The sequence below is a fragment of the Neopelma chrysocephalum genome, unplaced genomic scaffold (assembly GCF_003984885.1).
Source record: "Neopelma chrysocephalum unplaced genomic scaffold, ASM398488v2 Primary Assembly neopelma1_76, whole genome shotgun sequence".
Lineage (NCBI taxonomy): Eukaryota > Metazoa > Chordata > Aves > Passeriformes > Pipridae > Neopelma > Neopelma chrysocephalum.
The window spans coordinates 11,718,213-11,739,838 of NW_020897737.1; the positions used below are offsets into that span (position 1 = coordinate 11,718,213).

The following is a 21,626-nucleotide window of genomic DNA, read 5'->3' on the forward strand; positions in this document are numbered from 1 at the left end:
TTCATATAGACTTATCACAAAAAACTCAATGGTAAAGCTACAGCTATTACATTTTCCTTCTGCTTTCTATGAATGTCTCTAAGCCTTGACCTACAGAACCTTTCCTACTTATTGTAGGAAAGTAATTTTACAGACAAAAAAAATTACAGGCATATGGAGACATGGCTTGGCATGGAAATAAAATGAATCCAATTTTGCTGCTCTCATTGAGTGGGCAAATCACCCTTTATACAACTCACAGCTGTCCCAAGTCACCTTCTTCAGTATCTATTCATAGCTTTCGTGCTCAAGACACCTCAACTTCAAAGAAATTCTTCTTAGGACAGCACACAGTATTGTCTGGGAAGATAGGGGTATTCCTGCTTTGAATTTGTGCTGTGGAAGAGAGAGGTGAATATTAGTTTTGTCAGAATGTCAATTGAACCAAAAGAATGGAAAAATGTTCATCTGATGCTGAGCCAAAAAGGGTATTTTTAAGGATACGTTAGTGAAACTTAAATGCTTTACTTAAATGAAAAAAGATTTTTCATTTTGGGAGTATTTAACCCTTTTAACCTTTTTCTGCTCTATATCTGTTTAGATAAATAATGTTATTTCAGAGAAATTGCTTGCTTTGTTGTCAGACAGAAGATGTAGGTGTTTCTGAAATGAAACATTGATCAAGCAACATCCAAAACACTCTGTTTTGGTGTAATATTCCCAGTACTTTTCCAGCTCTATTTCACAACAAACTTTTTAGTTCCCAGGGATGTTTTGCCCAGTTGAGGCAGAGGCCGGTCTGGGTCAGTGAAAGACAATAAGCAGAAAATCCTTCCTAAAAGAGTTAGAGACAAAAGAGCATTTTGAGAAGCAAATCCTTCTTCCTTGACCGGTGCTGGAGGGAAGCTGTTGATTAAATAGTCTTTAGTGATGCTGGATGATGCTCTTCTATATTCTACTCCCGGGAACGAGCATTTATTATCTTCCAGATCTGAGGAGAGGTACAAAAGACCTGTGTTGCTAATTGGTGTAGCAGCTGGTATATAGTTATTTGTTGCCAGAGATGTGCACTTTGCATTTAAGGGTTCTAACGTTTCAATTTCATTTGTGATGGCACTGTCTAGAGGCAAAAGCTGTGATGTTTGTGTTCAAGCCCAGCCTGTTCACAGCACTGAAGATTCACCTTGCCTGCCACAGTATATTTCACCATCCTTGGGTAATATCATTACCCTGAATAAGGAAAGGAAGTGTGAGGAAATCATACTGAGCCACACAGCAGCTTGGGGGAGTGATGCTGGAGCAACCTCATCACCATTACCAGTGCACCCACCTTAGCTGATGTCCACTTTAGCATGACTTTGACAGGAGAAACTCTGGAGAACAGCATTTTCAGGAGTAAAACAGGAGATGAAGGCTTGCCAGCGTTTATCATCTGACAGTAAGTAAGTAAACAGGCTGGCAGCAACATCTAAGATTATCTCCTCTCTGCTTGGGACTGGGTTATATTTCAGCTGAGCCTGTGATGGAAGAGAAGAACTTGTGTTTATTTTTGTCTTCAGGTTTCACATTGGTAGTCGTTTTTGTTCCAAGACACTGCAGTGCTTGGAGCTGGACTGGGCTGGAAGGTGTTGGGGTCCAACAAAGGACTTCTGGGGAGTCACATAGCTGTGAGGCCACACAGACACCATTCCACAGTGTAACAGCATCACCTCCAAGGCAGCTCAGACACGCCCTCTTCCAGACCATGTGGTGTGATCCTGCCACCATTTGCCTTCCTTGGAAGAATTTCTTCTAAACTGCCTTTTATCTGCTTTTCTCCTTCTAAATCTCCATTGCAATTGTTCATAGTTGGCTGTGACTAGTTCGTATTTCTACGGCTTTCCTGCACTGAATAACCACCATTTTATTCTAATTATTGGAACACAATAAGAAAAAGAATTGGGGAGAAAAGGAATCAGCAGTGAAACTATCTATTCATAGCACTGGTTTCCTGTATCTACCAACAAGTTTTTCACTCACACAGATAAAAGTATTTTATCCTACTCATTCTTGTTTTCTTGCATCAGAATCCTGCTTTGCTTCCTTCCCTTAACTCTTTTATTTATGTAATGTTCCTATTGCAATTCACTGAACTGGAAGAGGATGTTAGAGTTCAAGCTCAGTTTTGCCCTAGTCTGAGCCTCTGTACTTTTTGGAGGACAGGATTTCTTGGGTAAGCAGATTAGTGTCTGTCTTTGTGCTGTCCAGGGCTTCATCAAATTGCTACTAAAATCATAAGAGGTAAAATCTTTGGCAGTTAAAACTACATATTTTTGGGGCTGCTGCCTTTTGCATAACACACACTTGGGACCTCTAGTTGTTATCTGAGGCCTGAGAATTTTATCGGATTTATTTTCAGATTTATAATAAAGGGATAGACTCCATTTGGGAAGTGAATTTATTGTCACCCTCAATGGCCTGTTTGTCACTGTGCACAGGAGGATTTTAAATCTGCACTTTAGAAGATAAGAATGAATAGAAGTTCTGCTGATTGTGCTCCCTTCGGCTCCAGGATTTTGTCCAGACATCTGAGCTGTAGAAACAGGGAGACAGAAGCAGATTGACCACGTTGTTTTATCAACCACTTCAATGTGCAGTATTTTGAGTGAAACCCTGTCTTCCCGCTACGTTGCTCCTGTTCCACATCTGCTTCCCGGCCTCACTCGGGTGCTGCTCTCAGCTTTGCTGCAGGAAACACGTAGCACAGTGTTGATCACAAACATTACTACAGACTCTTTTATTTAGCCAAGAGCAATTGCAAAATGGGACTGTGTCTGCCAGACAAACACATGGTCCAGGTCAGAAATAGGTTAATTAAAAGGAGATAAGGAGGGCAGGAAGTCCTGAAATAGATAATATTAGTTGGCATGATCTTGACTTTGAAACTTACTTAATAGTTTTCCTTTTCAGAGAGTTTATTTGTGTTCTAAATCTTATTCTTTTGGGCAAGGAGGAGAGGAAATGTGATTAAGTGAGATTAAGTGGCTTTTAATTCACATTTTTTTCTCTTTCCAACTGTATGCCTGCTACTCCTTGAGTTGAAGTCAGTGCTCTTGCATTCAGTGGGGACAGAACCAGAGCCTGAATAAATAATTGAACACAGTTCAGTGAAAAGTGCTCCATGTGGAATTTCAGAATTGTGATGACACTGGATGCAGCAAACTCTCATTTAACACCAGCAAAAGACTGTGTGTGCTAAAGCACAAGCCTGTACATTTGCTTAATTAAAGTTCCTAGAGTCAAGGCAATGGGGAGGGGTGAGGAAGGCAGGGAGGGAGGGAGGGAAGGAAACCTGTGGCAGCCCGAAGCATTTTGCCTGAGAAGGACAGGAGGCTGCATCAAATCTCTCCCAAGTCCTGTGCTTGCAAATCCATGGCCAAAGAGTTACCTCATGGCTTATGCAGGCACCCACACACAAATTTCAGGACTTGTTCACCTTATCCACACTTAAACTCACTCGTAGTGGTAACAAGTCCCCTTCAGCTCTCTTGTTGCACAGAGAGAACATTTGTGTTCTCCTAAAAGTGGGATGTGCCCTTTGGTGACACAGCCAACTGCTTGTAGGTGGCCTATACAGGTGGCTCAAAAATCATTAGAGAAAGCTATTAATGAAAATAATTTTTGAAGTGTACCTTAGGGGGATGCAGCATCTGAGCAGCAGCCACCTGTGGTGCAGGGGCCGGGGATGCAAACACCAAAGCATGTGGTGCATCTGCACCAGGGTCTCAGGACACTGAAGAACACCAACCAATTCACAGCCCTGTCAGACCTGGTACAGCCTTGTCAGGATGTAGCTATCCTGACTGGGATGTCATTACTTTCTGAAATGGATAGGCTTATGTAGCCCACTGAGACAATGAAGAGGTGCTGACTCCCTGGTTGCCAAATTCAGCGTTCCTTATGTCACAGATCTTTCAGACTTGAAGTTTAGACTGGAAAACTGTAATTCCTCCAGCCACAAAAGAAGAGAAGAATTTATTTTCTCTAGAAATCAGATCCTCTGTGAAATGAACTTCCCAGGGCTTTTTGGCAGTAAGTGGTATGTTTTTCACCGAGTTGCATTCTTTGTATATTGACTATGCTTCCTATGAAATTACAAATACATTTAACATTAAATTGGCCAAATTTCACTATCAATTTTCTGATATTCGCCTTTGAAGAAGGGTCTTACAATGCTTAGTGATTGGGCAATAGAATGATAGAAGAAATTCAATGTCAATAGATGTAAAATGGTGCATATGGGGTGAAAAAGCACTCTAGCTACATACAGAATGAGAGTTTCTAAATTAGCTTCTGATGTTCAGGAAAGAGATTTTGGAGTCATTACTGATAAGTCCCCGTGAAAATCAGTTCATTGCTCAGCGGTGATCAAAAAGATTATTAGGAATTGTCAGGGAAGGAATAGGGAACAAACAGAAAAAATTAGTTATGCTACCACATAAATTCATGATTTATTTTTATTCTGCATATTGTGCAGTGAACTCATCACCACAGCTTGGAATGGAGAGCTGAAAGTGGCCCAGAAAAAGGAAGAAGCAGGCTCAGTGAATGGAATGACTTCTGTGTGAGAAAAAGCAAAATATACTGGGTATTTTCATCTTGGGGAAGAGATGAAGCCTGATAACATCATGAATGGTAATGGGTAGTTGAGGAAAGAGATTAATTATCATTCCTGACAATATAAGAATAAGGGCTGATGAAATAATCAGCTGGGCATTTAAAAAGGGAGCACTTCATCACCCAGCATGTGGTGAAGTTGTGCAAGTCATGGCCACGAGATATTATGGAGACCAAAATAATAAATGGGTTCAAAAGCTGATGGGGCAATTTGTCAGGGAATAAGGCCATCATTTTCTGTTCAAAATTATATTGAGGATGAAACCCCAGAAGTTACTATGTCACCAGGAGCAGGAGAGGGTCACTCAGTGCCTGCATTACTTCTCATATGCTTCACTTGAGTGTTTCCTGCTGACCACACTAAGGGTATAGAGCCAGGTGATTCCTTGCTTTTCAGTATGGATGTTCTTCTGCTATGTTTTTAAAATATATGACTGATGTATTTATTTTTATTTGTAGGCTTTTCCTCATCTTCCATCACTATCTGACATGGGAGACCTAAATGTATCAGCGTCTGTCCCTCACAGCTCTTCAAAATGTCAGAGAAACAGCCAAATCCCTATTTACAAGGGGATCACTGTCCTAGGAAAGGTCTACTGGGATGGGAAAGGCCCTGAGGGACTGACAGCCACCTTCTTCCTCCCCGTGCTCTGTGGTGCCCTGGAGAAATGGCTATGAAGCACCTTGCCATGCCAGCCCTTCTCCTGCCAGTCCTCCCAGAACTTGCTGCCTCTGGGCTGCATCCAGTCCTTGTGACTAAGGCACAGTGAGAGAGGAAAAAGAACCCCTCAGTGCAGCAAAACCCTCAAGTCCTTAGTCAACACCGAAGCGAAGCCTACGTGGTTTGGTCAAAATCCAGCAGCACATCTGTGGAAGAGGTGGGAGCTGGATCCAACCCTTTTCTGACTTGGATAGTAACCTGTAATTACAGTTGTCAGACTGTAAGACACCTAATATATCCTTCTTCAATATTCTTTTTTCTCTTGGTGTAACTTTTTTTTGTATCCAGCATGCTGCAATTCTGGGTTTTTCCCTTTACAGCAGTTGGTTTCTCGGCATAGTCCCTGACCACAAATACTTTCGAGTGGAACATCTGGCTCTAATGTGTGCTCTAGAAACGTTACTTTCTGCAATATTCCGTTTTTCTCCCAAACAATATTTTTCCTCTCGTGTTTGCCCAGAAAAGCTTGTAAGCTGATCAGTGTCTGAAGCAACCAAGGGTCCATTTGAGAACAAAGGCTCCAAAAGCCACATAAATGATTTCCCAGAACTCGAGGCGGTTGCAGGGGAGATAGTTTGCAGACCAGCCGTGTGCATGGGAACTCTGCAAGGCTTCCTCCCTCCTCTTTCTCTATGCTGCCTCTCCCCACTGGTCCTACCAGTTACCGTAACTGCAGAGGCATTCTCAGCTTGTTTCCTCGCTGGTGATCCCACCTAACTTTGTGGTTTTTAGTTCTCCTTCACTTCTAGCCAAACCTATTCAAATGTTCAGAGGAGGAAATATGGCAACCCAGTTCCTTCTGTTGTTTCTCACTGCCATTACAGCTGCTTTTTTTCAGAATTACAGGCTTAGGAGCTGTCCTGCACTGTGTGAGTAAACAAACCTTCACCTACTTAGAGGGGGAGTACTGGTCTGCACGGAAGAGGCTGTGTGCTCAGTAAAGTGGAGATACAGGATGAAGCAGGAATGTTTAATGTACTTTCAGGCATGGGCAACATGAAAAGGCTGCTGAACTCCAGAGAAAACTCTAGCACTCTTCTGGTATGTTTGCAATACAGATGATGTAAATAATATATAGCTCCTGGAAGGAGTGTAGGAATATATAAAGTTTTATGTAGGGGAGCGCTGCACGCATGTGGGAGATTCAGAGGCAGCTACAAATCACGGGCTGGATGCCAACCAGTGAAATGGTGCCCACAGTAAACGAGGCTTGGGGACTGAATTACTTAAGTAATTAAAGTGGATTGTGACTCACATGCTGAAAGGGTAAATTGTGCACTGCCACAATCCACCAAGTTATTTAATTTTGGAAAATCAAAGCTCCTCAGTGACGGGGGAGGAGGATTTATTATTCTATTATTTTATCTCTGCAAGCCAAGCTGTAGGCAAATATGATCACGGTTTTTAAGGGTTTGCCTGAGCAGGGCTGTCTTGCTGGCCAGCCACTTCATCATTAACAGAAGGCATGGAGAAATAGAGCATGATTCAAACATGTGAAAAAACGTAGCTTAACCATTTTAAATCCTTTAGGGGTTTTGTTGTTGAGAAGTGAACAAAGCTATGCATACTTTCAGGGGCCTGCTGTCCAGCCATGTCTGGCTGGCAGCTGTGCAAGGTGGAGCTTCCTCTGCTAAAGTGTTCCCACCCATCTCAGAGTGGGCACAGGAGCACCAGATGGAGAAGCCCAGGGTTTCAGCTTTCAAGGAGCTGAGACTGAAACCCCACTCTGCTCCCAGAAGCCTGTCCCATAGATTTCATAGCAAACCTATCAGTCTGCTTTCTAGACCTGGAGACTTGCTTTTCCAGCTCTTTTCTTTGGGGCACATGTGGGACTGAGCTGCCCTGTCTCTTTGCACAGCCACTGTCCCAGACCCCCTTTCTTCTTCATTAAAAAATAGAGGGTAGAAGAGAAGGTCTTAACTCAGCTCTTACCTCCCATTCTAGTGAAAGGTGTTCCCTGAAATTTGGAAAGAGATGAGCTCTAAGGTCCCTTCCAACCCAGGCCATTCTATGATTCTATGGCTCCCAATTCACCTTTTTCATAGTGTTCCTCCCTCCTTTCAACCCAGAGAATACACCTAATGTCTTTTTCAGTGTTAGAGTCTGCAGCCATTCTTTTTTTTCCCTCTGCTCATCCATCCATTTAATGCTTAGCATGACCATGAATATTTGCCATATGGGCCTGTCTCTTGATATTTTAATCTGCCCTGAGTTTTGGGTCAGTAATAAGCAATAAGAACAATTATAAAAAAATTTGTCACACTTGAAATAAAACAGAATTATTTATTTTATTCCTCCAAGACCATATTCTTAATATAGCTTCTTGGACACCTGAGAAAATGCTTATGCTGAGATTTTCCTCTGACTCTGTTGAAACGATGCCAATTGGACAGAGATTCCCTCTGTAATCATTTGCCTGCTTTTCATGCCATTCAGCACACAGTAAATACGGTGAAATAGAGGAAAATTTTTTGTGTTGCTGGAGGTCAATAGAAATTTCAATAATTTTAGAAGAGGCGTGTGGAAAACTAGCTGGCTGGGATAGTTGCACCAGGGGGACCTTGGCCAATTTGCATAGCAGCAAGCAGCCTCTTTGAACCCTCCCCAGAAATATCTCTCAGCTTGAAGTCTTGTCTTTGGTGGAGCAAAACTGCTGCTGTGCTGCAGAATGCCCTTCCCCTGACTGTTCCAGGAGCAGGGTGGCTGGGCAAGAGCTTTCATTATGATGGAGAAAACCAGGGGAATTGGCTGAGAGTGCTCTGAAGGAGCAAGGATGCCACATTTCGGGGTTTTCTGAGTCTGCATGACCTTCTCTTCAATATCAATAATCCAACAGACAGCTACAAAGCAGGCACTGACTTCGTCTGCTGCTTTTTCAGGTGATCACAGGGGTCACAGCCCTGGGTCACCCCCTCAGTGAAGCTGAGTTGGGATCTGACCTGGGGTTCATACACAGCAGGGAAACACCACGAGGGGTGGGTTGCTGCCAGCACCTTCCCAGGAAATGCTTTGCAGAAGTCAAAGGGATTAGGTTAGAAAGTGAGGCAATTTAATCACCACCTTTTGCAAGAAATGCTTCCACAGATAATTTTGTCCTCGTTTATTAAAACTATTCTTTGATCTGAAAAGGAAAAATCTCATTTTATAGGAATAGCGATTTCTGGAAAAGGTATTTTGAACTAATTTAGATGTAGCTGGCAAATTTTAATTATAGATGAACACTTGCTTTAGCACTTTTTAGTCATATCTTACTCCTGTGAAAGCGTGGCGGGTCTGAGTCAGCAGGATGCACAGCTGACTCCAGCCTGGGGAGGAGGCTGGGTAGAGCAGACTGTGCAGCCTCCAGATGTTCTGCAGTTTTCTTTTCAGTGGCCTTGTGTAGCTCCCTTGGAGAACTAGGTGACATACAGATTAAGGCTATTCTTTTTTAGAAGGGAGAATCTAGATAACAAAAATGACTAGGAAGAGTAGAGTTTCTGTAGGTCTGACTCAACAGCATCTGCTTCACTTAAGGCACTGAGCGATTATTGAACTAAGACAGGTGTCCAGGTTTCAATGAGGAAAATATTTTAGGCTGTTTTCACAAGGAATAATAGCTGGAGGAACAAAGTTGGCTTATTTTGAGGGAAATGACACAGATCAAAACAAAGAAAACACACCAAGAAAGAAGGGAGTGTGATTTTGATGTCAGCTTTTAACTTTCCTTTTTTGAGCAGATTAGAGGCTGGTGTTCTGGACTCGTACCTAAAAGACTGACAATTTGGAAGGAAAGGAAGGGAAAGAAAGAAGGAAATCTGTACCTTGGGTACTGAAACGGGGGTTTACCATGCCGTGGAGGGGTGGAAGCAGATTTATCTCTCTCCAATCTCTCCCTAAAACCACAATGTATGCATGCTATAGCCACATGCTCTTAAAACACTAGAGTTGCATATATTTTTGATAAAAGTTTTGTTATTTTACCTGTCATTGTGATTTATACTTCTTAGAAAACATAGAGCTTCAGCTGGAAGAAAAGAGAAAAGCCACATGGCAGTCTATTGCCAAACAAACGAAACCACAAAATATAGATGCCAAACAGCTTCTATACAAACAAAAGGAGCAGAAAAACAGCCTCATCCCCCTTTGATTCATCTACCTGCTTTTATGAAAGAATATGTACCTAGCTTTTAACCTCCCTTCAATCCTTCTGAAGAGACTGGCTCCACTACAACCTGTGCTCAAGGTATTTCCTAACGCCTTCATGTTTGATTAAAATCTCAGTTTACAGAAAGAAATGTGCCTAACTCTGTGAATAACTCCGGAACTGGCGTTAATTTTAGGTGCTATGGCTGAAATACTGCAAGATGGAAACCATCTGGCTGGGCAGGGACTGTCATAACTCAGAAATGGCCCTTTCTAAAGTCAATCAGGACTGAACCCCTGTGTCTTGCTCATGGAGCACCTGCTGTTACCTCAGCCCTACAATGGCAACCCCTGGAGCAACCTTTGCCCAGACAGACAGAACCTTGCTCATTTTGGGTCTCCCAGGTGGTGGATGTGGGGAGGTTCCTCAGGAACCTGCGATTACAGTGTGTTATATATTTAAGGACATAACTGTCACAAAGTTTTAAAAGCCCTGTGTCTTTTTGAAAAAGTAAATGAGGAAAGAAATAAAATTCCGTAGCTTTTGTTAGAGAGAGAAAACTCATTTTGTCTACTGTGTAAGCATTTAATCTAATGCAGGCTGCTGAACTGCACACCAGGAAGATGGGACAATGGAGAAGTGCAAGGGGCCAGGGACTGATAGCAGCCAGGAGGGTGTCTGGGGCTGCCTCTTATCATTCCTAAATTCCTCTGCTTCCATGTTTCCCTGTCACAGAGAAGGTCTGTGAGAGGCTTCTCAAAGTGATTTTTTCAATCCTCTCTAAACCAGATAATTGTTGAGGGAAACAAGTTACTGTCCCAGCTTGCCATGCTCAGTTCCCGGACGCTGAGGTCTGTCCCAAGGACTCTGTGATGGCTCTGGGTGCTCCCCACTTGGTGTTTGCTGAACCATCAGTTCCCCATGCTGGAACCAATCTATATTTAAAATAGGAGATGGCATGTTTCTTCTCCCCCTCCCGCTTTTCACAGTTTCTCACAAACATGCTTAAGGAGGATGATCAGCCTGCACAGACTTGTCCAGGTCTGGAAATGTGAGTACCTGAACTCAGCTGCTGGTCCTGTCACAGGACAAATCAGCTCCCTTGTCTGCCAGAATACAAGAGCACAAGGCCTCAACATGGCTGTACATGTTTTCACTAATGTCTTTTGAACATCTACTACAAAAAGAGGCTGTGATGGGTTATCTGTGTGCTCATCCATGATAAAATTAGTAACTTAATGAGAATTTACCATGGATGCGGTAGGTCTGATTCCACACAGGAGAACTTGGGTTAATTGATTGTGTTAATCACATCCTCCCCTACTCATCTTAATCCCTACATTTAATTTTATTTGTGTTGTGCAGATCCCTTGAGGAGCTGTGCTTGATCCGAGTGCAGTCAGACTCAGTTAGGTTTCTTGACAGGCCAAGGGAAGTGGAAGAATGCACTGAGGATACTGCTCAATCCAAAGCAGAAGGGGGAGAAGGGGAAAAAATGAAAAGAATTCCAGATGCAAAATCTAAAGTATAAGTCCCAGGGCTTGTCATTCTTGTAATTATAAAATTACTAAATAGATATGACTGTTTCAGGAAATAAAGCAGATAAGAGTGAGCTGTTTCTCACTGAGGGATGTGAGGGAGGTGCCACTACCCGCTCCCATACTGCTGTGTTTTCTTCTCCCAGGGAGTGTGTCCTTGCCCATGTAGCCAAACGACGGTGGCTGGGGCTCGGTGCTTCTTCTGCATCATGAACAGGAGCTGAATGGCAGAGTGCTGATGGACATGAACCTAAACCATACCAAAGAGTGCACTAATGTGTAAGCACTATGGGCAGTCACACTCGGTGTTTGAGGACAGGCCATGGCCCTGTTTGGTTTGCTAGGATTGGTGGAGCTCATGGATTTCCAATCTGTAGGCAGTACACTTTTGTTTTGTGAAGGATGCGGTAGGGAGAGGCTGCTAGGCAGGAATTTCAGATCCATCTTTGAAATTTGTCACTTCTGCAACTTCAAATTCTTAATGTTTCTCTAACACAGCTTTTTGTAATATAATTTCCCTCAGCCTTAATTAGGGGTTGAAGGACATTAGCCCAGTGAAGTCCTGGAGGAACAAAAAAAAACCCCGCCTAGTCTTTTTCTCCATCATTTTTTGTAAGTGAAGTAGTTAGCAGAGATTTAGAGTAGGTAATTTTGCCCTTGACAATAAATCAGCAATCATTTGTGATGAGACAAATAGACATTCAAGCTGGGCAGAAAACAGCTGAAGTAGAACCTCAAGAGATTATAAAAGAAACCTGCTGATGTTCAGGTTTCTGACTTTCCGGTGTCAGCATGAAGTGACACTATTCAGGTTAAACAAACCTTTTTTCTGTGTGAATAAAGCTTTGCTTCCAGACGCCTTTTTTTCACTTGGTGAGCAAGACATGAGAATTTGTGTGGACAGGTATAAAGCCGTGTAGTTAATCAGCATACCTGAATATCAGCCACCCCCACCCACCCAAATTTAGTTGGTTGCAGGAATCAATCAACTTACAATACAGTTATAAAAGCACAACATACAGAGTATTTAGACCAGGCACACACTGTTGACACTTACGAATAGGGTAAAAAACCCAACAGCCTCAGGAAGTGCTGATTACAGCCATCCCCCTGGGATCTGGAATCCAAACATGGGTGGTCACAGGTGCCAAAGGTGTGTTGCTCTGCAGCGTAGCCACAAGAGGCCAAGCAGCATCTTGGGGGGTCAGACAACAGAGCAGGGAAGACTTTAAACAATACAATGTAAATATGTTTTTAAGCTATAGAGATCTTTATATCCACACAACTCCAGTGGAAATCCCCCTGCAGGACCTTCATGGAGAAGATTTTTTGCCGCCAAACCCCAGGAACACCCCAGAGGTAAACAGACTGTGGCACTGCACACCATCTTGGCCTCTCTGTTAGGAACAGGCTCCCTCTCTACCACCCTCCCATGGAGGGGAGAATGCTCCAACCCAGCTGCCCATGAACTCACCGGCAGAACAGGTTTCCTGAAGGTGCCCTGTGCTCTCATCCCACAGAGATTTTCACTTTGGAAGTTACTGTACAGCTATACTTTTCTCCCTTCAGAGGTCCACAATGCTGAAAGCCAATGCATTCAACGTTTTTTGCAACAGACTTTAGAAACTCAACGATTTTTAACTTTAGCAAGGTTGCCTTTACTGATGATGCATTTACCCTTGTTCTCTCCAGGCAAGTCTATTAAGGCACTGATAACACTTAATCCTTGACCTGTTCACAGATAGATAAGCAGGCTGGTACCAGGTCTAGTCTCCCTAGCACAGAAGCATAAATTATAGCACAATATGAGAAATTCCTGAGGATCTGAGCAGTTTATATAATCCCAGTGAAATTGATAAATATGCTTCAAGATATTCCTTGTGTTGTAGCGATTAATTTGTTTTTATTAATGTACCACATCTTTGAATGTTGTAATCTCATCCTAGCTCCAGGAAATTGCTGTGATCCCTTCTCCAAAGCTCTTAAAATGTTCTGTTAGTCACAAGTCTATTACTGAGATTAAAACACTAAGAGAGTAAGGGACACAGTATGATTCTGGTGAAGAGGAAGGTTACAGCTACAAAACTGCCAGTTTTTCTTGGGGAATCACATGAGATTTAGGATAATTTTTTTTCTCCTGCCAACATTAGATTAGAAGACATTCCCATGTTGGCATGCAATGTGTGAACTTCAAAGGGAAAGTGTTTTGAGTAAGGAGAGAGTGACTAGAGTTTTCCAAGAGGAGTGCCCATCCCATGAGCACCCTAGGCATTTTTTTTTTTGAAGTAGACATTTACATGTTTCAGCTATTTTAGGCAACACTGGAGGACTTGCCAGCTTCTAAGAGACTGCCCAGGGAAGTGGCTGAGTCACCATCCCTGGAGGTATTTAAAAAACATGTAGACGTGGCTTAGGGACATGGTTCAGTGGTGGACTTGGCAGTGTTGGGTTAATGGTTGGACTTGATATCTTAGAAGCCTTTTTCAGACTAAGTGATTCTGTGATTCTGTAGGCCATGAACTGGAGTGAGAGACAAACAGTAGCTTTCCTCAATGCGGTCCTCACCCTCCACTGCTCCTGCAGGGTCTCTGGGACAGCAATCCTTGCTGCCTTCCCACCCTGAGGCCATTCTTGCACTGGCAGGAATAGGTGGTTGGGTCTTTCACCCAAAGCTGTCCTGGGCATCTGAGGTGGTGGTGCAGCTTCTTGCTCTCCAATGCACAGTCTTCCTGCAAAAGACTGTAGATGAGAAACTACTCACATTTTAAATCCTCCAGTGACAGATTTCCTCAGTGTCTCGCTTTTGAGCAGTGAAATTTGGTCACTGTTCAGTGCTGACCTCCAGTTCATGCCTATGTTGTGAAGATGGCAAGAGTTGGTCAAGGGTCTCCATTCATGACCTTTACAAAAATTTGAATAACTTCTTTGCCAAAATGGCACTGGAAATAGTTTGGGGAGAGTGGGAAAAGGAGGGTATTACTGAAAGTTTTCTGGCAAACTGGAAAGAGGATGTTTTGTGAAAGTCAGAGGAAAATAGTTATTAAAACAGGCACGTTTTTCTGGATCTTCTTTCTGAGTTTTTGGCTTCTGAAAAGCAGTCTTTTAATCAAATGAAAAAATGCAAGAAGAAAAGGAAGTTCTAACTAATCCCAGAGCTGAATGTGGATATGATGGCTGTCTCTAATAAAACACCTTGTCTCCTTCCCTCCCTGCCTCCCATCTTCCCTGCCCTTTCCCTCTCTCCCTCCATCCTGAGTATGGATGTCACCATAGTTTTTGGAACTGTGCAAATTCTTGTCCAGCAACAATTTCAGAAAACCCCAACTGGATGACACAGTAATGTTAAAACAATGGCCTTTGAATTTTGGCTGAGCCGATTAAAAGAAAATAACTTAAAAAGTGCTTTAAAAGCATTGGCGGATTCAGCCTAGCCAACAACACGAAAAACAACATTTTTATTTACTTAGTCCTCCTCTTTTTTTAATGACTTTTCCATTGAAATGTTTCCTAATTTAAAGCAGGAAAATCACCAGCTATGCCAGTATAATTTGCATCAATTAGTCACCCAGAAGTTGGTGCAATTCTATTTTGATCATGCAAAATAGCAATAGCCTAAGGGTCTGTACAAAAAGGGACTAACACAGAGCCATAATATATTGCTAAAAATACCTCATAGGTGAGCACATATGCATAGACCATAGAGTGTTCCTTCTCCCTGAGGAGAAAGGTAAAAAGGTATCTTAATGAGTAGATTTGTGAGGGTTTTTTTCTTTTTGAGGGGGAAGGTGAGGGGAATGTTTCATTGGTTATTTTAATAACAACCGAAGAGGCATTTAAATATGAGCATATTCTTGTATAAAATTTAAAAGGGAGAAGGACAAGAAGATAAATACTAATCAAGTATAAGTAAACATTACAATTATCAATTTCTTCTGCCTAACATTTCCCCAGTTACAACTGAAGATATTATTCTGCTAAGGACACTGTAGTTTCTAGTCTAAGCAAATTTCAGGACTCTGAGAAGTAGCAGAGCTGACCTTAACTTTTTGCCATCCTGGCCTGTGACAAAACCATTGAGTCTGAGAGGGGTCAAAGTGTGGCACTTGGGAGGAAAGAAAGCAATGTGCATCTCCTCATTCCTTGGGAACATTTTGCCCTTCTCTTTGTTATTTGCAGTACGAAGAAAGAACTATTGTTGCTACAGATGTAATTGCAATTTTGGTTTTGATTTGTATTACCTGGAAATCAAACTGGAGCCTCCAAAGGGCAGGAGGGCCTACATGGCAGCTCTCTGGAGTCTCAGTGGCTACAGTGTGTCTGTCTATATGGAAAATATTTATAAAACATGCTCGCTATGAGGACTAAATGGCAACATGGGATGTCTGCCAATAACCTCAAATCTGTAGTGAGAAATAATTCAGTCTGCTTGCAAGCTGAGTTCCAGCCTTCCTCTCCTGTATAGGCTGTTGATTTGTCTGCGATTTACTAAGAGTAGGTACAAAACATATTTTATTAAGGCAACATCTTCCACTCTAATCATGGTTCTTAAAATAAAATGCCAACACTTTACTCACTGGCTACCCAGCATGTTTCAGGCCTACTTTTAAACGTAGTACACTGTTGTAAGTAGAGGTCTTCATCACTGCTGGCAGCTTTCAGAATCAGTCATTGCTAGATTTAGCTTCTGCTCTCCATATATCATCAAGCATCTTGAAGCCAATTCATTACCAGAAGGCTGATGTGTGTCCTTGATGCATTTTTCCAGCTTATCTAAGTTGTTGAAATTGTCGAGAAATGAGCACTTAAAAGTGAAAGTCCACAGGTATCAAGCTGAATTTCAGCTGTCTGGTAAGTGAAGATTCAAGTGACATTTACCACTTGCTTCTTATCAACCCCTGTAACAGAGATGACAGAACACCTCCTTGAGAAAGCCCTCACTGTTCTCACCAAAAGCAAACATGGAACTACCAAAGTCAGGCATGGGAGACATTTCCTAGTCTATTGTAACAATGCCACGTGTGGGTTTACAAACCTGTAGTCCTAAATATATGTGAGTGTTGCTTCCAGCTGCATGTGGAGCAGAGCCTTCGAGGCTGCAGCTTTCAGACAAGCCGTGTTGAATGGTGATGTGACATTATGGTGTGATGGGAAGAATATGAACCTCTAAGGAGCTGTAGAGTTGCCCAGTTCCTCATTTAGTATGAGAAATGAATAAATGTCTAGCCTGTGCACATGTTAAAGATTTGCATTGCTAAGGTGTTGGCATGCCACATCTCCTTGGACTCAACAATGAAGGTTCTAAAGGCTGGCACCAGTACTCAGTCAGTCAAGTTAGGAACTTGTCCTGCATTCTCTCCCTGTTAGTCTCCACTGTTAGTTGTGTCTGCAGTCACATCCTTTGTTTGTACAGCACATGACAGTGATTTTAGGTGTTTGCACAAAATGTAGCTTTCAGGTGTAAGGACTAAGCATAAAGTAGATGGTTAAGCTGACCTAACTCTGGGCTGCTGCTGAAATGAGTGGCCCCGCTCCCCTTCGCCTTGCCCACAGAGCAAGACCTCTCACTCCTGCTGCTTCCTTTGCACTGGCACTGCTGTGTGTTCAACCCCACGATGTGCTGGTTCAGAGAGTTCAGCAAGCAAAGCCTGAGTTGGCTGCTCACATGGTCGTAGCAGTGCTGGTTGTAGGGAAAAGGGGAAAGAAGTATCTCTGGGGAAATGGAGGGTAGACATACCCATTTTTGCAGCAGAGGTGTTTCGTTGCAGTGGATTTAGGATTAAATGTCACCCTGCTGGAGTGCAGATAGCATCTCATCCGCAGGAAGTACATGGGCTGCTCACAGGGAAAATTACTAACCCAGTTGTTATTCTCTATGTTTATGGTCAGGAAAGCCTGGAGTTCACTGGCCACACAAATGGTGATGCCAGGCTGTGTCTGGCCTGTGCCAGGGCATATCTACATTCCTAAAGGCAGGTTGTAAGAGATAAAAATCACACAGTTTGCATGGTAAAAATGCATCATCAGCTGTAGGTAACACTCTGATGTCTGCATCTGTACAACCTGCAGAGAGGAGCCTGCAGGAATGGGAGCATCCCCAGGGGAGCATCCCTGCTCTGTGCCTTGCCTAAGGAGCTGGAAAGCAATGAGAGTGTTTGAGTTCAATATAAACTGCTCAGACTTTCCAGGTTCTGGCTGTGGCTCTTGCAGCTGAGGCAGGCCCTGACAGCATTTTAGCTGGATGAAATAAAGAGAGCAGCAACTGGAGCCAAGCCAGGATGCAGTTAGCTGAGAGAGAGTGCTTCCTTTTCATTTTTATAAATTTGTTCCAAGGCTGTTTTATTAAGCTTATTCTTTCTTCGCAGAACGCTGGTCTAGTTTTCAGAAGAGTTTCAGGCTGACTGGCAAACCATTCCACTCGTGAAGCAACGTTGATCCCAAATTCCTGTCTGCTCCCGTGAATCCCAGCTAGACTTAAGATTGGAATGCTGAGGAGGTGGGGGGATCTCCCCTTTGAGATGCACAAGGACTAGCTCAATGCTTTGAGACAAGCTCCAGCCAGCATACCCTGTGATTCAGTGGGGCACTAGGCGGCCTTTTACAGAGTCTTCTCAAATGAGGAACTAGGAACAACTAGGAACAAGAGAGGACCGAAAAGCCAAGCAGACTTAGGGTACAATAACTGCAGCATGGTCATGACTGAGTTCCCTGAAATTTAAATAAAGGAAGGCTTCCTAGAAACCCTGTTGTGAAACCAGACTTTCTTCTGTGCCCTTATGGTTGGTACAGGCTACAGAAACACTTCCTGGGCACATCTGAATGTGGGAAATCCCTAGGATTTTTGGGTCATCCGTTGGCACAGACAGACAGAAACTGTGGAGCTGGAGAATACCTGCAGCCTCCCAACAGCCAGACTGAGGGAGAAAGGAAGATCCTGGTGGAAGAGCAGCAGCTGTTCCTAGATCATGCTGCATGGAAAATAAAGTTGCTGCGACGAGAAAATTAGAGGCCAGAGTAAGGATGCAAAACAATGTAGTGGTTTGAACCAGGTTTCCCCCTGAAGCAGAAAGTGGTAACCCCCAGGGGGTGGTGACCCTTGGGGCTTGACCCAATCGGTGCTCCTGCAAAATATAAACATATCTCTGGAGACCGGAAGAGAAGCAGTAGTTCTTGTTGTGAGAAGAAGAGGTGGCCATGTTGTAGAAGCCACGAAGCAGGGGCTCAGGGCCCCTGGGGGCTTTGCCCCCCCAGCCCCCAGTTGGGGGGCTGCAGGGACTTGGAACAGTGTTAGCTGGACTGAGTGCCTGTGGCTAGGAGCTGGGGGAGTTTCTTCCCTGTAAATAGAAGTGGGAGACGCTGGGAGCAGCGACGGAGCAGCAGCGGAGACAGCAGCGTCCGAAGAGCAGTGGCAAAGAGCCAACTGATAAGGACCAAAGGAGCAACACAAGCCAGTATGCAGCTAAGGCAGACACAGAGGTGTCTGAGGAGAAGGAAAAGCAGCAACAAGACAAGAGACCCGAGCCAGCAGCAGGAGGAGAGTTTCGGAGGGTAAGAACTGGACAAACCAAAACCTCCAAACTCACTAGAGACCCCTCTGAGAAAGAGGAGGGGGTGGTGGACTGAGTGGAGTCCTAAAGTGCAGTATGCACTACAGAGAGGAGCTAAGAAGCTCCGGCCTCCTGAGAGCTCAGCCAGGATGGCCAAAGGAATGTGTGTGGAGGGGGTGACCTTGGGCTTCCCTCCCCCCTCCTTGCTGCAGCTTCAGAGAAGCTGGCAGCCATCTTTGAGGCAGAGCATGGGAGCTCTGCACAGGGGCTTGATTTCCCCTGAGGATACCAGACCGTCACGAAGACCCCCGTGCTTCGTGATATGACCGTGGTGATGCGACCTTGTCTGGGGTTACGTAGTCCACGGAAAGACCCCCGTTTGAGGACGGAGGGCCGAGGGGCTTGGAGACCCCCTCGTGTGTGCTGGCAGAGAGCCAGCAACTACTACTGCTGCCTGGAAGAGAAGACACAGAGAGCCTGCTGCCTAGAGAGAGCCTGCTGCTGACAGACTGGAAGGGGTCTTTTCTTCTTCTTCTCTCCTGGACTTTTATTTGGAGGGAGAAGAGATTTGGCCCATTGTAAATATTATTGTCATGGTAGAGATAGATATAGAGTTAAGATTGTATACAATGTATTATAGTATTTATTTGCTGTATAGTCTTTGTAATATATTCCTTCCCCCATATTGAGTCTCGTGTTTTTGTCTGGAAAACCCATCTCACATGGGGTTGAGATGTGGGAGGGGGGCTAGGAATCAGAATTGGATTTTGGGCCTGCTCAAACCATGACAGATATCAAAGAGCTACAGACTGAAAAAGAAGAGTTTGAAAAAAAATGTCAAAGGACCAAGTGAGGGGATATTCAAAGGAGGAGTAACAAGTTATTCTTGTGTGCTAAACTCAGTGTGCAAGTGAAGCCTTGATTTTAGGTATGGAACAAAGGAAAAATGTAGGTTGCAGGTACACACTGAAAATATGAACTATATTTTCTTAGAGGTCTCGCCCCTATGGCCAGGAGAAGTAATGGGCAGGATGGCACTGTGGTGCTGTTGATGGGAGTGTGTGTCTCTCAGTATACATCATAATCAGGGCTTTGGAGACTGATCCTGCAAGCTGCTCAGTGGTCCCAGTGTCATCAGACATCACAGCCATGGGAGCAAAGAAAAATTCATAGCAGATTCAGGATCAGGAACAATAAAAGCAGGGATAAGGATTTCTGAGAGCCTCACTGTAAGGCAGAAAACATATATGTTGGTTAACAAGAGATTATTTAAATCTGCATTGAGATCACGGGCAAAAGCCAGAGTTTAGGAGATGGAATGCGGTACGAGTGAGAAGACTTAAGTAAATTGTATTGATGCAACTTGAGTCAATTTGTATTTGATTTAGTCAACAAGCCCAAAGCTTGTATAGATATTTGTATTTCAGAGGGATAATGGATTACTCCGGGTTAGGTCAAATTGACTTCAGCTAAGGTCAGACAGGTGCTCACATTGGGGCTGGACTTGTTTGTGAAGCTGCTGCCCCTTTGTGCTCTAAAGAACTAAGGGTGGGTGCTGAGTTAATTCCTGCTCCTCAGCTGATGGACTGCAACCTCGAGCTGAGGACAAACCTTGGGAACAGGTGTGCAAGCTCTTTGCCTCTTAGGCTAAGTCTGTGTGAACTACTCTTAAACCAATTGAAAAATCTTCCTGGAAAGAAGTTTCAAAACATATTTTGCTGTTGGTTGATTGCATCAGCTTAAAATTTCAATCAAACTGGTGGAAATTCACCTGCAGCCCGCTCTTTGAGCAATATGGTTCTTGAAAATTAAACTGGCCTCAGACTGAAGATGAATGAACAGGAGAGGAAAAAACTTTGCCCTAGACAGGAATCTTGAGAGTGACTCTGATAAGTTTAACCTAACACAGTGCCACTGATATCAAAACAGGTATTCTTCCTTTACACAGAAATAAATTTGATCAGTAGTTAAGCTGGTAATTTGGTATTATTCCACTAGATGTAAGGTTTTTATAACATTACCAGCTTATTAATAGTCAAAACCTGAAACTTTACATTAGTGCCAGCGATGTGGGGGAGAAGCAGAATGAAGAATGGAAAAAGATGACATTATTTGCCCAGGGCAGATGATTAAAGAGTAATCTACTTTAACAGTGTCACCTTTATATATTTTCTCCTGTCTACCATTGCCACAGTTTTCCACACCTCAGGGGAAGAGCTGGCACTCAGCAGAGCTCCTAAATGGGTTCTTCTTTCTGTGAGATACTCTTATTAATATTTTTTTTTCTGGAAAGCAACAAGTAAAACCACCTCCAGACTTCACAGAACAACACAATAAAGTTAGTCCTGTTGCTGGCTTTGGGGAGTTGAATGCTGGGGCACAGACACTACTTTTATGCTCCTGGGCACCAGAGTGCTTGCATTGCTTTGACAAGATGACAACCCTTACTTTAATTTTTTCATATGCATCAATATATTACATGGGTTTTCTTAAAGATATCATCAGCTTCTCTTTCCTGCTTATTTATTCAGCAAACCTTTCTGCATCTGAGAGAAGAAGAACTTTTAATTTTCAGGAATCTGTGCTCTTTAAGTTAATGTCTCTTACTATATTCTTTTACATTTATAAAGCCTAAGCTCCTCACAGTAGTTTGTACAACCACTTCCTATAAAGATGTGTCTGTGATTAAATATATACTATTGGGATAACCTGTGTGCAACTTCTGTCTCTCAGTGTTAACCACTGGTTTCTGAAACTCAGCATGACTGTACTACCCTGCCAGCCTTGCTGGGCAATTTAAATGATATCCCAAAGATGCACGTTGACACATTTTTGTTTTTAGCTTCTGCTTCTTTGGTCTGCCTGCCTGGAAATTTTACAAGAGTGCCCATTGCCTTGATATCTAAACCCAGTATTCTTTTAACTGTCCTCTTTTGCCTCTGGTATTAACCTTTGGGTTAGAGAAACCTCTTTGGATAAATATAAAGATAGTTTACACAAAGAGCATATATCAGTCCGTGCCTCCTCTTTCTGAGGCTGAGACAGAGGTGACAGCTATATGGGAT

At 43.2% G+C, this 21,626-nt stretch overlaps 2 long non-coding RNA genes across 4 annotated transcripts; both read left to right on the forward strand.

The window, feature by feature from the left end:
- The first annotated feature begins 1,797 nt into the window (after positions 1–1,797).
- Positions 1,798–5,616, forward strand: LOC113970305. 3 transcript variants are annotated; one of them, XR_003535114.1, is made up of 4 exons: positions 1,798–2,008; positions 4,496–4,653; positions 4,893–5,013; positions 5,095–5,616. It is a non-coding gene; the product is annotated as an uncharacterized LOC113970305 (long non-coding RNA). The 3 variants fall into 3 exon arrangements; XR_003535115.1 differs by lacking the exon at positions 1,798–2,008 and adding an exon at positions 3,393–4,057; XR_003535113.1 differs by lacking the exon at positions 1,798–2,008 and having other exon boundaries at positions 4,230–4,653.
- A 12,033-nt stretch (positions 5,617–17,649) lies between these two features.
- Positions 17,650–21,376, forward strand: LOC113970306. Its single transcript, XR_003535116.1, has 2 exons — positions 17,650–18,052; positions 19,353–21,376. It is a non-coding gene; the product is annotated as an uncharacterized LOC113970306 (long non-coding RNA).
- Positions 21,377–21,626: the final 250 nt, after the last annotated feature.